Below are 5,657 nucleotides of genomic sequence, written 5' to 3'. Positions count from 1 at the left end.
ACACTCACAAGAGTAAGTCATTGCTGTTTGTTTTGAGCACCGCTGTCAAAATGGCTGAAAAACTAAATTCGAATTTTTTACTTGAATATTATCAATATTCAAATTATATTTGAATTTAAAAGACATAAGTTCAGTTGGGGGAAAAAAGCTGTTGGCTTCTCTCCTGAGGGCGCATTGTGCAAAGTATGATGCACATTTCTTCAAAGCATAATAAAATAACACGATTATCTTTGCATGTTTAAAATAATGCTTATAAACCATATATAATTAATAAAGTTGCTTAAACAATTATATGTATAGTTTAATACAAAGGACCGAAAACCAAACACAAAGAGTACTTTATTCATTTAAAAACTTGATGCAGTGGGATGGGGGGAAACCGCCATAAAGTCTTGAGACATGTTTTTTAAAAGTTGAACTTACATTAATTTTACATAGCTTTCTAAATATACGGCTCTCTTCTGTGAGACGCGAGTGCAACGGTGATAGATGTCCCTCTAGAAAATGTGATAAATATGCGTTCTGTGTGAACGGCTTGGTTTCGGTTTTGACGTAAACATCTTCCCTGCATTGATTGTTCTCTTTTTCTGCAATGTTTTGAATGAACAACGCAGCAGCGCCGCATCTAGTGGGTTCAACTGGACAGGCTAACATAAGCATTAAAATGCAATGACATTTACATCGTCGTCGCATTTCAAGCACCACTTATAAGGCTGCCTGATGCACACCTAAAATTCGAATTTTGCATTCGAATGTGGATTTTCATTTTAAATTTGACGAATATTCGAAATTTTTTGGACAGCCCTATACCGCTGTCACATGTGCTCTGCTGAGAATCGCTTACTGGAAATGGCTCACTGGATCATTTTTCATTGTAAGTTCATTGCAAGGTTGTATTGATCTGGAGATGGAGGCCATGATGAGAATAAATAATCTTTTGGACCTCAGGGTTTATGGCTTGTTTTCTGTCCTGTGTGAATATTTCATCAGAGCATGCACTTCTGCATTATTAAACTCCACATCTGAACCAGAGGAGAAAGGTGAAGAATTTGCACTTTACATGTGACTGACTCTCACTGCACACTGCTCACTCAGATCTGAGGACTAAAAATGGTCTTAAACCTCTCTTTTTTTTTGGCCTTAAACTGTGCTTCCACTTATGGTTATGCAGAATCCATTAAAAGCTTCTCAGATTTGGAGATGGTTTGGTGGACCACATAAAATCATCTTTAACTGTTACAAGAGTTTCTTAAATCAGTCATGAAGGTAGGGCAGAAGGGATCTTTACCTCAGACGTTTTGGGAATATTTGTGTGAACTGGAGCTCTTCTCAGGCCAAAACATGCAATCGGCTAGATTTGTGATTGTGGTTTTGTGTGGGACTAAATTGCTTAATGATTCATAATTACTCCCCTTGATAAATTATTTGCCAGTGTAGATTTGTATGGCTGTCAGTGGACTGAACTGCTTTGCGATATTTACACGTGACAAATTGAGTTGGACATGGCCCAAACAAGTCAAGGTGAGGAGGAACTTGCAGTTAATTGGTGTTTGCTTGGCACAACATTGAGTGTGAAGAGTTGTTTATGGTTGCTATAGTGCAGCATGGCTCTGTAATGTACCATTCAGTTGATGTATGATCACAGTTGTTTATATCAGCTATTCTACAGTGGCTTTGAATCCGAATTTGCAGTCCAAACACGGTCTGCACGATTAATCGAAATAAAACCGAAATCAAAATATACGGAAATGTTGCAGTAAATGCTGCACCACAAACTCTGCATATGATCTGAGTTTAGGACCTTTAACATGCATTTTGGAATTTTAAGTCTTTTTTTTTTTTACAATTTTACAATGAAAAAATACAAAATAAATTGTTCTTTTATTTTTTTAAATAATGCTGTCAAATTGATTATTTACGTTTAATCGCATCCAAAATAAATGTTTATGTAAAAGGTTCGTACTGTGTTTATTTATAAATATACACATATACATATAAGAAATACATGTGTATTTGTATGTATGTATATGATATGTATGTGTGTTAAACCATAATAATAGCAAAACAAAGACTTCGGTTCGCCTCCTTTATTCCCAGTCCTCACACCAACTCGATTGATAACAACTGCTCGCGATAAAACATGAACGTTCTCCCTCAAACCAAGAACTCCAGTGCCCCCTACTGGACACAGAGCAAACTCAACTTAACGTGTGTGTGTGTGTGTGTGTGTGTATATATTCATATTTATATATGGTTTATGTTAAATATAAATATAAGTGTATATTACATATATTTCTTAAAGGGTTCATATGACCTTGCTTAAAAGAACATTATTTGGTGTAATGCAATGTGTACGTGGTTTAAGGTACAAAAATCAAATTTTCCACATACTGTACATTATTGTTTATTCTCTCCGCCCTTCTAAAATGCATAGATTTTTTACAAAGCTCATCGTTTTGAAAAGCGCGGTGTGCTCTGATTGGCCAGCTATCCAGTGCGTTGTGTTTGATTGAATATCTCAAGCGTGTGACGGAAACAATAGGCTTGTTCGACTTAATGCGGCGCCACAAAGACCGGCTGCCGCCTGACAAAAGCTATGCATTCTGGTTAGAAAATTTGTCTGACTTGATCAGCGCTGCAGCCACCTTACGATCACATGTGTCATCAAAGTACCGCGAGAGCAAAACAAGACCAGCTGCCGAGGTCAGGTGCTGCAGTTGCTCAAAATCGGCTGCGAAAGCCTTGATGACGACACACTTTATTCTCATTGGTCAGATTCTGTGATGACAAGAACTATGTGTGTTGCGTGTTTTTTCTTAGACAAGTTCCTGTATTTGATCAATCTTGATATTCGAATATCTGATATTCAAACAAAACATTAACAAAAATTAAGATTAGGGTGTCTAGTAAAACTTACGCCTTCTTTTTTGCGTAAACATTTGGGTGGTGTTATGCAAATCTTCCCACACAGTGACGTAGATTTGAGGGGATGTGTTTAAGGGTGCTTTCACACCTGTTGGTCGATTGCTTTGCTACGAAACAGGGATTTAAGTTATTACAATGTTGCTTTTTATTCTTCGTGCGGTTCGCAAAGTTTCTAAACGGACCAAAATTGCTAATACAAGTCACGTGCAAGTAAACTGTCCTCTCATTGGTCAAAGTCCAACGGTTTATTTTCTGGAATTCCGCTCATAGCTGTCATCCGTCAGGATGGAACAACAACATCTTCGAGGGCTTATTGTTGTTGTTTTTTTGTAGCTGTCATTATATTAATTTATCATTTTGAGCAGGAGTCCAGGATTCGTTGGGAAAACATTGTTAAAATGCACCTACTACAAAGAGCAATAAGACGGCATTATAAAATGAAAAGGCACGGTTTGATTTTGAATGGCGAAGACATGCTCACCCACAGACATCGTCTACTGCTTTTCACGGAACTTATGTAATTACCCATCATACATTGTGATATAGCTTGGTCCGTTGGATCAGATTGCTTTCTCACTACAACCGAACCGCTCCAGAGTTCGTTTTCAATCGTTCAGGCGATCTCGTACCGATTGTTTTGGTGCAGATCTGAGTGCGATTGCCATGTTCACATATGCCCAAACGAACCGAGCTAAGGGGGAAACGGTGTTCCAAAACAACAGGCCAGGTGTGAAAGCACCCAAAATGAGACGTTTTAGGAAGGTGCGGATGAGTCTTCATTTGTAGAAAGAATATCTCTTTGGGTTTGAGACTTTGCTGATCTTATATATGCACAAACAGCTTGTAACACACCAATGACAAAGGAAAACAAGAAATCGCGTCATATGACCCCTTTAAATATCTATGTGTGTATATATATATACATACAAATATACACAGTACACACACGTATATGTAAAAACAAACTTTTATTTTGGATGTGATTAATCAATTTGACATCACTAGTTTTAAAGTATTTTTTTTAAATTTTGTAGTAGTAGTAGTAATAAATAATAATAGTAATAATAATAATAATTATTATTAGTAGTAGTAGTAGTGGTAGGTAGTAATATTTTTGTTAATGTTTGACAATTTCATGCCTATTAAATTTGTTTTCATTTATTCAAAGCAGGATAGAAAACATAATCATAAATATATTATTTAATTAGTTATAATTTAATTATGTACATAATTTTAGAAACAAAATTACTTTAAGACATAACGCTTAAAGGGGTCCTATTATGCTCTTTTACAAAGTCTTGATTTTGTTTTGGGGGTGTACTAGAACTGGCTCTCATACTAGGTTGTTCGAAAAACACATTCTTTTTCACATATTTTATATTATTACAACACCTCTCTCCCCAGTCTGGCAAGAACGGCTCAAATAGTCCCTGTATCAAATGAAGGCCCGCCTTCTGAAATACGAAATGTGCTGTGATTGGTTAGCTGGGCTAGTGTGTGCTGTAATTGGTTAGCTGGGCCAGTGTGTGCTGTGATTGGTTAGCTGGGCCAGTGTGTGCTGTAATTGGTTAGCTGGGCCAGTGTGTGTTGTGATTGACACCACTCTGCACCTTGTTGGGAAATGTCACGCCCCTTACCGTAGCCGCCTGCCAGCTTCAGTTTAAATATTGTTTAAATCAAATCAATTTGAGCACGATTTAAACCCGGATGATTGTAAACATTTTATTTTTTTCATACACCTTAAGTACATGTGAGTGTACACAATCATTAATTAAAAAAATTAAAAAATATTTAATAAATATATTTTTCAGGGTATTTTTTACACCAATATCATGCATTAATTAATAAATATTTCTAGTTTTCAGGGAGTTGCACCACATGTAATTCTACTAACTGAATTAGCCTTGCCTTTTATAAAAAGTTTAAATTATCTGATATTTTAAGAAAATTATTGATCTTGAGTATCTGCAGTTCTATTTCTCTGATATAATTTCCTGTTTAATGTTTTTCTTGCATGATTTTTGCACCACATGCCATTGATTTCAAATATTAATAGACTTTGATGCAATCATGTTAAAAGATGTTTTAATTTAATTAAAAATTATATATACCTAAAGAAATAATAATAAAAGATTACACTAAACTATTTAATTTCTTCATTTTTTAAAATGTTTTTTTTTTTTTTACTTCATTATGGTATCAGTAATAGGTTGTTGATCCTTTATTATACATTGAATGTGAGGTGCGTTTAAGAAAGCTAACCCTACTTGGTTTTTCAGACTTAAGCTTTGTTTATCTTTGCAGTTACTGCAACAGATTGCACAATTGTAGTAATTCTCTCCTCACCAGAATTACAACATGTGCGCTTGGCAACAAAGTGCATTTTCAGACATGACTGTTAAAATATTCACTTTTGAGCCAAGTGTTAAAAGCGTATAAACAACCAACTATGACTTGAAGGATTAAAATGACATTTTTCTGTCTTGTGTCTGGCATATTCATTATCTGTATTGTCCCTCAAATACCAGCCCTAATGATCTAAATAGTTGTTTTCTCATATGTGAGAGAAGCAACAATGTATTAGGGCTGTCAAAAAAAAAAAAGTTGAATTTCAAATATTCGTCAAATTTCATATAGAAATCCACATTCGAATGCAAAAACGTTGCAGTCAAATTTTAGGTGTGCGTCAGGCACCCTTATCAGTGGCGCACGAAATGCGACAACGATGTAAA

The sequence above is a fragment of the Sinocyclocheilus grahami genome, unplaced genomic scaffold (assembly GCF_001515645.1).
Source record: "Sinocyclocheilus grahami isolate Dianchi unplaced genomic scaffold, SAMN03320097.WGS_v1.1 scaffold222.1, whole genome shotgun sequence".
Taxonomy (NCBI): domain Eukaryota; kingdom Metazoa; phylum Chordata; class Actinopteri; order Cypriniformes; family Cyprinidae; genus Sinocyclocheilus; species Sinocyclocheilus grahami.
The sequence above is the reverse complement of the archived record's forward strand: the minus strand, read 5'-3'. Positions refer to the sequence as shown.